At 35.0% G+C, this 12,397-nt stretch overlaps 1 long non-coding RNA gene across 1 annotated transcript; it reads right to left on the reverse strand.

The window, feature by feature from the left end:
• Positions 1–10,305: 10,305 nt before the first annotated feature.
• Positions 10,306–12,230, reverse strand: LOC130054870 (uncharacterized). Its single transcript, XR_008803204.1, has 3 exons — positions 11,778–12,230; positions 10,772–10,856; positions 10,306–10,637 (listed from the first exon to the last, which is right to left on the reverse strand). It is a non-coding gene; the product is annotated as an uncharacterized LOC130054870 (long non-coding RNA).
• Positions 12,231–12,397: the final 167 nt, after the last annotated feature.

Genomic DNA, 12,397 nt, shown 5'->3' on the forward strand with positions numbered 1-12,397 from the left:
CTTCAGGTTTGCTGTAATGTACATTAAAACCCAAATACTTTAAAATTTATAATGTTCTTTCATGAAGTAATTGGCTATTATTGTGTTAATGTACATGTGCACTTACATTTGAATTCATTATTCAGGAATTCATTCACAAGATCCAGGGCTATATTGTGTCCAGGTTTTCCAGTCAGATTAGCAGTGCTATTCCAGATGACTTCATTTCTTAATCTGGGAGGTAAACACCCACTGACACATGTGAAACAAACATTGCCATATATATATATATATATATATATATATATATATATATATATATATATATAAAAGCACTGAAAAGGCCACGACACTGTTGGTTATTTAAAACTCAAATTTTCGACGCAACCCGCGTCTTTATCAAGAGACATAAATTACATAAACAAATAACACACAAAAACGACAAGTATCGATAAACTACATTGGTGAGAAGAGTGATACACTATTGTACTGAGTGATAAAAATGGTGGTGGTTACGTTGTAAAAAAAAAAATATATATATATATATATATATATATATATATATATATATCTTTTGTAGCAGTATATATCAATCATTACTTTACATGCCACCACTTGCCATGTCATATTATAACTGAAAATACTGGGTTCGAATCTGGATCACATTGCTGTATCAAACCTAACCTGCTTAACATAGATAGATACTACTCTTTCAGCAAGTAATTGGGTCATTTAGATATGACTTTAGAAGCAGGTCACAGTAGGCATAAGCATGTTTAAAAACAAACTCACTGCCATGACCTCTGAATGACATCTGTACATGAGTAAACACTTTTAAAAATTGTATGTAAGACAATATACAACCAAACAGAACAAAACATTTACCTCCAAGGAGGCGATGGCCTAAAATCAGGTATTTGTTGTGGTTATGATTCCAAAATTGAACCATGTCCATTCTCCAATCTGAAATGATATGGTCTCCCTTGTTGGTGCGTTCTGCATGTGTCTGGGCCATATGGAGAAGTCCGCGCCACAACATGATACGGCTGTACTGATAGACTGAGTCTCCACTTTCCTGGTGTGCTGCGACAGGTTCATCAATTATTCAATAATTACATATAGTCACATATATCCTTTATAGTTGAATTCATATAAAAAAAATTTAAAATAGACATTTCATTACCAAAGTCATTGTCAGAGTCCTCATGATATGGCAGCGTATCCTCCAATATCTGATTGTTGTCCCAGTAGATGATTGTATCGTCGTGGTACTGGACATCCTCTGCTGCTTCACCGACTACTACTTCCTGGATTGACTGTGTGTCTATCAGGGGCCAAGACAGCTGAATCATCGGGTACAAGATTTGACAACTCATCAATGTTCTTGATATTTAGTAGCTTGCAAATTATCAAGCACACACAACCTTCAGTCACAAAATTGAAAAAATCCACTACTGAATTTACACAATCAGATATTTTTTTCTTAACACTTCGAAAGGTGAACTTGTTTTTTATATGGCATAACGAACCCTTGTCACTCACAGTGCTGCCACTGAAGAGCATGTTCATGGAATCCTGCAGGATGATGCACCTTTTGTGAAACCCCTGAGGACGTGGGACAAGACCAGTGAGTTGATCTTCTGCATCCTCACTGAAGGCCATAGATACTTTTGCCTCAACCATCCTTTCCACATTCAGCTGATCACCATGGCAAAGAATTTGGTAAGGATTTCTGTCTTGTCCAATTGGCACATACTTGTGTAAGTACTTGAGAATCTCCAGTACTCCATGGGCAGTAGATGGATTCTCCTGAAGAACTCCCAGATTCACCTAATCAGGAAATAGCACTTAATTATGTATAAGGACCAATATGCTATTCACATTAATAATAAATCTAATTAAAATTATTAGCTGTTTTGAATCTGCTACTGCTTCTCAAATGCATGTTTGAAAAGTGGGAGCAGATTCAAAACAGCTAATTTTAATTACATTTGTAGATTGATTAATAATGATGTTTAAATTTCAACAAGAGGCCCACAGGCCTTATAAAACACCTGAGTACTAGTCAAAAAGTATCACTACTCCCAAGGACTATGAAATCTAGAATAAAATTCCTGTTCTGATTATCTAAGCTAAATTCTAATGTTCAGCAACAGTATAAAACTAGATGTATTCTTAAAACTTCAATGCCCTCAAAAGTGCATACACTGATGAAAGGTTTTACATAATATAATAAGTGTATTAATATTAAAACATTGAAAGATATGACTAATTTGGACCCACCTTAGAGTCAAAACTCTGGGTTGTGAAATACACCATTTTTTGTACATCCTTTTTAGCTATTCCTAATTATGCATTTAGATTTCATACAGTATCAGCAAACTTATACATAAATACTATATACTAAGTTTGGCCACACCCTTATACCAAAAACCCTACCCTTGGGACCATCACATTTACAATTCTGGTAAAGGACTACTTGCTCTTTCTCAATATCCATTTAGTTTCAATTTAGTATCCATAGCACTAAAGGAGATCTTATTTAAGTGTTTTACATGTAAACAGTATATTGTAAGTTTGGCCCCACCCTGGGGTTAGAACCCCTACCCCAGGGATCATGCAATTTACAATTTTGTTAGAAGCTTCCTTGCTCATCATTACTATATACTCACTTTCTCTGCTAGATGCCCATGAGTAAAGAAGAAGATTCGTAAAGAAATACACCAATTTTACAGTTTGTACCCCAAAATTAAAGCCCCTTGGGGTGGGGTGGGGTGGGAGTCATGAAATTTACAATTTCCGGTCTCCTTCACTTACAAATGCTACATACCAAATTTGGTCAAGATTGACCCAGTACTTTCTGGGAGGACGTTCTTAACAGACAACATACAACGACAGACGCAGACCATTTGCAATAGGTCACCTGAGTTTACTCAGGTGAAAAAACCTTGTTTTTATGAAAAGCTGAACAGAAACTGATGATCGGTACATGCACTTTAAATGCACTGCAGTTTGCTATATATCTGTGAAAAATTATAGGTATATATGTGTGCACACATATTATAAATGATATACATGTATATACTCACTATTTCAGACTTTTTTTAGACTGTTGTGTGTACTGCTGAGGAGTATCTTTAACATCCATTTCACTGAACTGGGGGAAGTAAACCTGGACTATTTTCTGTACAAGATGCTCCATTCTACTCCTCAGTATTCTCCAGTCTGTATCAGAGGGTAGGTAGTTCTGAAATGATTTGCAATTGATTTGTAAATCGCATTGAACTTGTGTGCATCTACTACATTTGGTTTATATTGAAATTTATTTCAAGTTTCTAATGGATAAAAATAAATAACTTAAGAAAAACTTCTCACCTGCAGTCCTATATCTGTTACAGAGAATGTATTATCTACTGTATCCAAGTAGCTGTCTGTATCTGAACTTTCAAAGTCCACGTTCAACAATGGTTGCTGAGGAGGTTCAGGCATTCCAAGCTCCACCTATTTATGGTACCAACGGAATAATTCAAGAATGTATACACAAGAGTATTCATAATGGACATGTAAATGGTCGATTTCTGACAATGATCACTTGTACTATACATTTTGCTTTGCTCAGCTTAATTCTTTACTACATCTAATGAGGAAAATATGCACTTGTGGGAGCATAATTTTTATATTTTCATGTGTAAGTAAAATGACTAAACAAATTTCATACAAGAGAAGTTTAAAATATATGACATGTGGATACGTTTTGATTGACATTACAATTGTAACGGTCACCCGGATTCGATCGCCGGTGTCTAGATAGCTCAGTTGGTAGAGCACCTGACTAGAGATTCAGGGAGCCCGGGTTCGAATCCCGGTCTGGTCCGTTGCATTTTTCTCCCTTCCTGTTACACAATTATAGGCTTTTCATCCAATGTTAATAAATAAATTGGTGGTATATGTTACAAATAATAATGTTTTAATTTATGTCTATTAAGGGTAGTACAGGGATTTACAACTGCCAGTATCTCAGTACATAATTGAATTGAGATATAGGTGCATGACAGATTTACAATGCATGTATATGTACTATTCAAGAGTTTGGGAATGGACAGAATATTATTCATTCACCTGTATTTCATTCTTCCATGACAATTTACTGATCGAATTCGCTGCATATTTTATCAGCTGCTATTCGTGTTCCTTTCACTCCTTTGCTCCAACCTAACTTTTGGAACCATCGGAAAAGCTGCAATGCGCAAGGTGACAATTTTGATATTGCCTCAGATTCACGAGAAAATTCTTTAAATTGTAAAGTTGGCTTATCATATTGTGAAAAGAAAACGGAGGCTTCAATATTTTAATTTTTACCTTTTGACTGCTACCCGACCTGTACATTGTAATGGAAATAATGGTTTGTAGGAAGTTGTACTGCTGGGGTTTATGGAGGTAGAGAATGGTTCCCAAAATAAAACCAAGAACTGGAACCAAAGAGCCAAGTTTTCCCATGTCATTTCTGTAATGTTTATTATAGAATTTATGTTCATGTATTCATGATGTATATCTATTTTAGTGCTACATACCTTCTCCTGAATTAATGTCTTTGCAAAAGTCTATTGTTATAATTGATATATATGCAAAAAAAACTTTAAATTGAATCCAAAGTAAGCAAGGAAAAATCTAATTTTCACTAAATATTACACATATGCCAAACATAATATATTGACAGTACAACGAACTAATAAAGACTCTTGCTTACTGGATTTACATTCAATTTGATAATGTGCATGTGATTTTACAACTTACATTTCAGCATTTTTAGCTCGGCGACATGACAGTGCACCTTGCAAAACCCCTGTCAAGAGAAGCATCCCACAAGATGCTTCATGCATTGCACTGTTCCAGCTAAACGTTTTGAATGACTTCAGATTGGTTGGCCTCTTGAGTGATGGAATATTGACACTTTTCACTTCTTTCTTTATGGAAAGTTTCAAAACTCTCACCAATGCATCCCTAGCAGTTTTGCTTTTTCTTAAAAGAAGTCGGTATGGATATTCATAGTGAGAGTCCATGATGTACTTGTACACCTGCTCTTTAAAACCTTCCTTCTTTAAATTGAAGTGCTTTGAAGACTTCAATGGAGTTGAGGTCAAACATTTCCTCTTCACAACTTTTAGTGGTGTGAAGCTAAATTTTCTTTTAGCTTTGTGCTTGTGAGGACTTAACCGGTTTTGTAGCTGTAGCAATGTTGCTAGAACATTTGGCAGTATCATGCTTATAAATGCTTACAGTCAGAAAGGCACAATCATTACAGATAAATTTACTAGACGGGGTTAATGGCAGAGTAATTTTCTTGTCCAAAATATCATTAAGTTTAATCAAAGGAGTAGGTAACTTTGATACCAACTTTCTTTTAAAATCTGTTTTCCTTGTTTCAAATGGTTGATTGCATTTAATGCACGCCATTTTAGAACTCTTAGCATCTGAGATTTTGAGCTACATGCGTATCACGTCATGAAATGATGGGTATCTATATATCTCTGTTCTGTCAAAATATTTTTTCAGAGAACTACAGTTCTGCAGCTAGTCTGGGGGCTGAGTTGCATCAGAAATGACAGAAGCAGATTAACTCTCTGGCCAGTCTGGGGGCTGAGTGGTATCAGAATCTGTCTGAAAATGAATGGTTGAAATGTTGATTATTTAAGTATTTTTATTTTTTCAGAATTCAGAAATTTAAAAACTTCAATGATCAGATTTTTTTTGTAACACCAATAATGTCCCTGTAATGCAATGGCTCTTCAAGTACAAACCATAATATATTTAAAAAATGAAATGAAATAATAGATAAATAAAATATTCGTCTGTAAGTTACTTTATTTATCTGTAAGTAAGTCACTAAGTGTAACTAGAGGCACTGCAACTTGCAAGTGAAAATTGTACCATCTGTAGCTTATGACCCCTTTTAAATTTGTCTTGCCTTGTAATTAATATTGTTGAAAATTTGACAAATAGCATTTTAGCCACACCCCCCCCCCCCTTGTCCATATTCCACTTTTCTTTAAACACTAAAATCCAGCTAATTCAGTGAGGAAGAAATGTCACTATATCTCGAATTTCCTCTACCCTAGACTATATCAAATTAAATACTGCACTACTATCAGTCACAGATTGACACTGGCAGGGGTATGGGGACCTGGTCTGTGAGTGTGATGAAAAAGATTCTGATGAAAATAAAGATTCACTCACATGTGATGTATAAACATTGTATTATTGTAAACTTCCGTTACGTTGCGTGTACGTTAATATTGAGAGTTATCTTTCCTTGGATATTGAAATCAATCAAATACTATATGAACACGGGCAATTATCGTCCATGTTTGACCTCAGTATAATTTATTTATGCATAAAAATGATTAATATGTCACTCTTTGTTGTGTATTTCACCGCTTCAATCTCAAAGGGATTTTCTGGAGTGTGCCTAATCACGTGAGATACGCTAAATATAGCTATTTTAGATCCGAACGATCAACTTCACATCATTCGTAGGCTCTAGGTTTATCCATACTAGCCCGTAAAAAACAGGGTGGAACCTCGTCCCACTTTTCCAGTAGAAATAAAAATAGAACATGACGCGCCATCTAGCGAGCGCGGTTGTTGCTCCTGTAAATGAGACTGTTGAAACCTCTGTAACATCAAATTATTTGTGAATAGCGTGTCTCGATTTAAAAACACACCATACACAAAACAAGAAACAAGCTCTTGCATATTGAAGCAGTTGAGAAACAAAAGCACCATATGCAGGTGATAATGGAATATTGCTACATGAATACGGGAAGTTGACGATCGAGAACCTGACGTCAACCCGTTTGTCATAAAGTTGAGTTGTTTGTTGTTAACATCTATGTTCAATAAAACATGCAAGTATTAAACACATGTGGGAGACTCTGTGGTGTCTTTTATTTCGAGATCGAATGGACATATGAATTAAAATGATTATTGTTAATAAATAAAACGTCGTCGAAATATCTAAATGTTGAGTTGAACGCCACAGCAAGAGATTTTTTCTTCTTATGTAGAAGCTTTTGAATAAGTTCTGTCTCGTAAGGTCAGTAAATAAAGTAGCACAATTCGTACCCATGGGAATTTAAACATTGTTGGAAGATCTGATCACCAAAGACTGCAATAATATGTGAATGAGGAACTTCGGCATCTTTTTAATGTCGACTTCAGAGTAGTTGTACATAGAATCAGAGTGGTGTTTAACAATGGAATTTTTGAATGACCGATCACAAAATATGAAGTTTTTGTTAAAGAAGCAACTTTCTATAATGTCAAAAAGTCTAGTTTATCATGAGGAGTGGTTGTGTAAAGTGTTGAAAAGTCATGTTTCGATATTGATTGGCAAACAGTTTTTCGATTCAATATTTTTTTTGGGAATATTTTAGAATCAACATTTGATTTATACCAATTCTGGCATGGGTTGTGGCACAATTCGTTTGAATTTTCTCCTTCACGGTAGTTAATATTTTTGTGAGGAGCAAACAAAGGGACTGGGTAGAACATTTACTGAATTCAGCAATGTATCTAAGTTTGTAAGGGTTGTTACCAATCCAGTATCGGTACGGTTACTCATATCCATTTGTCCCATTGACTGGGATATTAAATGTGTTTAAAACTAAACTATGGTTTTAAAGAATGTCATCTTTTGAAGGGGAAGTTGGAATTTCATAACTCTTGCAAAGAATACAAAATCAAGAGTATGGCAAATTTGGACCCCTGGACATTTCCAGTGGCGGGATCAGGTGCCTAGGAAGAGTAAGCATCCCCTGTCGACCGGTCACACCCGCCGTGAGCTCTATCTTGAGGAAGAGGCACACGATCTGTAAATTTTATCTTCCTACTGTAGATTACTTCCTTCAATTCACAAGAATGTAACAAATGTGCATCTGATCTTCAGCCATTAGCCCAAATGTCTACCCAGAAAAATTCCTAGTCTACATTAACAACTCCAAGCATCACGATAAAAAAAAATCTTTCTGTAGTTGTAATAAAGAAATCCACTTATTCGGAACCTGTTTTCCGTCTATTGCTCCAATGGCATATTGGAAGTTCCAACAAGCTTCAAACTGCTGTGCAACTTCCCGTCATTCGTCTCGAATTATAGTACACGATATCACTTCATCACTGTACGCCTGGATGATAGCCTGGTAAACTTCTGCTATAAAGAGACATATAGTGTTGTGTGCCACTTTGAAGCCGTATATAAGACCCGGGCAGCAGTCCTCGCCGTAAGCCATACACCGAAGAGTAATGACAAGTTTTAAGGTAGAGATTGATAGGTTGATGCTAAAAAAATTAACCATTGAATTTTTTTTATTTTGATATATGTTTATGATGAAGCTTCGATATAAAACATAATAAAAAATCAATGTAGGTAATCGACCTTGTTTTTGAGAAATATGGCGATTTTAACAACACCTTCTTTAGTCCTTGTAAAGCGTAAAAAGTGAAGAAAAATAAGTAGAGAGCAATATACAAATAGAGCTATAACATTTTTATTGTAAAAAGGATCATAACTTGTCATATATGGTTCCAAACAACCTTTCACATAATTGTATATTACACATCAATTTCAAGTTCAGCAATCATTATTAACATGCAACAACAATACTTCAACAGAGCTACATTGGCCAATTACCTTAAAACAGTGCACAATATTTGCACACAGGGTCATACCTTTGCTTAAGTTGCAAAAAAAATTACCCATCAAATTTCTTATTTTATTTCATTAAGTGGTCAATCTATTAGTAAGTAAAATATATGAAAAAAATTATACACCATAATGGGGTTCAATATGGAACTAGCAAAAAATTCCTAACCCCACCCCCTTTTAACAAACTACACATTTTCGTAAGAAAAAGGGTTATTAAAAGATGTTGTAAACAATCCATCAAAAACAGCTTGCTGAAATTCGAAGATTCTTTGTAATACCTTTTTTAAATTAATAAATATAATACAGAAAGTATGTATTTCAAATTTTAGCTTATATTTTGTTGTAGTTCTCGTTGTTGACCTTTGTGCACTTACACTCAGAATATAGATTTATCATACGTCATCATATTTGATGATTAATATTAAGAGTTTTCTCAAATAAAAATCCCCACAAAAAATTGAAATACAATTTATATTTGTTAAAACAAATGTCTCCATTACATCCCAACCCCTTTAAGAATGAGCAGGAACATAGACGTCATGAATATGCACTCGGTGCATTGAGAAGAAAGATTCAGCCAGCAGAGATAAACTACTGACCTTTTTATAACTTAGAATGTTTAAGCATTCCCAAATTACCTCTTTGAAAATTGAACATGACAATAAGAAGGTTTCTATAAGCTATTTCAGGGGCGGATCAGGAATTGAAGTTGGGAGGGGGGTGCAACTGTATGAGGCAGGGGTCTGGGGGCCGCCTTGAAAGGGGGGGGGGCGATTCCCCAGAAACTCCTGGATTTTACAGATTTTTTAGGGCTTAAAATATGTCTCCTATGTAGTCATTTTTATTATTTTCTGTCATTTTTAATAAGGTGAAATTAATAAAATAACGCAAATTTTAAGGGTTTTTGGAAAAAGTAGCCGTTCTCCCACTAAAAGTAATTCAATAAATCAAAAGATTGTGTCAGACATTTATTTCTCTGAGAGTGGAGGAAATTATGGATTCTTTTATCGTATATATTTTTCTAAACAAGAGACCACGATTTACTTTAAACTTGAAAATTTTAGGGGGGCTCGCGCCGGTTGCCCCCCACCCCACCCATTATATCCGCCAATGCATTTATGTATGTGCTCTTGCGATTGACCTTTTTGCACTCACAATGATTGCATTAATATTTAGTTATTTTTCATACATTTTTTTTATAATAACCAGACACGATTACCTATTATAAGATATTGATATGATTATACAGCATAGTGCACCAAATATGTTTAAATAACAACTTTATATTTAATATCAATGGAAAGATTTCCACCTAATCGACCCATGGATTGATTGATTGTATCTTGTTTAACGTCTCTCTCAACAATTTTTTACTCATATGGAGACGTTACCAAGACCGGTGAACGGCTTTAAATTTAGGCCTTTGCTCGGCGCTTACGGCCATTGAGCAGTGAGGGTTCTTTAGCGTGCCACATCTACTGTGACGCTGGGCATCCGTTTTGATGGTCATCTCCGAGGACCAGTGACATTCACACCTGATGCTGAGCGTTTGGCAGTATATATGCACTGAGTGTGTGTAACGGGGGGGGGTTGTTGTTAGAAAATGAGAAATTCAAACACATTGATTAAAGTTATAAAATTGGTATTTTATTTTCATTTAGAAATGTTTACTGATTTTGATATATCAAAAACTTAGAATAATCAACAATGACACTTCCTCTATATTTATACAATATTATTGTCTTTAAAAAAGACATGTAATACATGAGTACATGTACTTGTTCTCCATTAAATTCACACTTTAGTATGTTGCACAATATATCCATTGCTCTGGGCTCACAAATACATTATTGATTCTATCCAAGTCCCACATTTTGCAGAAGTTCTTGAATTTTCTCTGTAACCTGTGAAGTTGTGGGGTCCAGGGGATATGACATCATCAATGTAAATGAAGTACCTGTTATAAAAAATATATTCTGTATATTCAAATATTGAAAAAAAGATGAATATCTAATATACTAAGAATTGTCTTTATAAATGTCTGGTGTTAAAATGAAAAATTCTATCTTACTAAGATAGAAAATATTGTACCTTTCTTGCTGATTTTCATGGCAAATTGCTGTGGAAGTTGTTGGCTGGAAGCCCATTTCAACTTGCACTGGTCCTTAGGATGATGCTTAGAAAAAAAATCATCATAATTAATATTTGCACAGTCAGTATTAATCATTAATTATACTGTGTCAGACAATGTCAATTTTAAAATCGTGTGTCTCAATGCATGTTTAGTGAACTTTAAAATGCTGATATATTGAAAAATACACACATAACATGTATTTTATTATGTTAATTTTTAAAATCTTGTCTGAAATCAGTATTACATATGTAACACTACATGTATGTTAAATGTGTGCAGTGCAGCAATGTGAACTCTTGCAGTAGTAGTACATCTGCATGATTGCTATTTATTTCATATTGTTATAGTTACCTTCTATTTAAACTGTACATACCCTCCCACCCCCGGGTCCTTAATGAGGTGAATAAACATCATAATTATCATATTACAATATGAGATGACAGATATGTTTTCATAAACTGCCAGTTCATTCTAATAATATCAAAACAAGTCAACGGAGTGTGGGTCAAGAGAAGGACATCCATATCTTATTTTCATACAATACATTTATTTGCCAATGAGGGGGGCTTGTGATTTTACAAATATTTTAAATAAAGTTTTGTAGACCTACATGCTTGCATGAAACATGAAACCCCAGATTTGAAATATCCCTTAGGTCAATGAAATTTCAAGATACTATAAGTACTATCATTTATACCTAATAGAATTTTAGTGCAACACCCCCACCCCCCCAAACTTGTGAGAGCCCTATTTTTTTTCAAATCTGGCATATACATGACATCCATTTACAATTACATGCACATGTAGGAGTTATATTTTGGGCACATATGGAATACATAAATGCACAAAAAATGAAACAGCTCCAAATTGTGCGTTTATAGATGTTATTATAAAATCGCGTTGTGAAATAGCAGAGGAAAAGTGGGTTGAATACAAATTCAATTTGCCATTTTTTTCACTTACCAAACGAAATTATGATTTCGTTGTCCACGTTGAATGCATCCATCGAATTCCTCTTCTCAGAAGAAACTTTGTTTAAACTCTCAATGACTACATAAACAGTATTGAAACTCGCAGCACTCGGACACCACGATCACGCTACATCAACAACTTTGTTTACGTAGCGCAGCTATGCATGGTGGTGAATTTCGTGAGGTAAAAAGTGCCATTCTGCACGGACGAAACATTTAGTCCACTATTATTACATTGACGTATTCCTAATCTAAACTATGGCCAAATTTCTATATCTTTCGTCGAGACGACCCTCTCAATCATCGATTCAGTCACAGCAACTTGTACTTTCGGAACCCCTTTTTGTTTTTCAACTACTCTATGGCGATGTACGGAATTCCGAAAAATAATTTCACGTGAAAATACACGATTTTTACTGATCACGTGGTTGCTATCGGTCTCTACCTTAAACCAGGTTTTAGGGCATTTCAGGATCAAGTGTTCTACGTTTTCAACTTCTCAGAAAGTTTCTGTTCGATTTGGGTTAAACCCTCAGACAATTCATGACTGTCTGCCAGAGTCAAAGTCTCCTCGTCTGAGGCCTAACCCAGTATCTTATGTGAGCTCTTCTT

This window comes from Ostrea edulis, chromosome 5 (genome assembly GCF_947568905.1).
Source record: "Ostrea edulis chromosome 5, xbOstEdul1.1, whole genome shotgun sequence".
In the NCBI taxonomy this organism is placed as follows: Eukaryota; Metazoa; Mollusca; class Bivalvia; order Ostreida; family Ostreidae; genus Ostrea; species Ostrea edulis.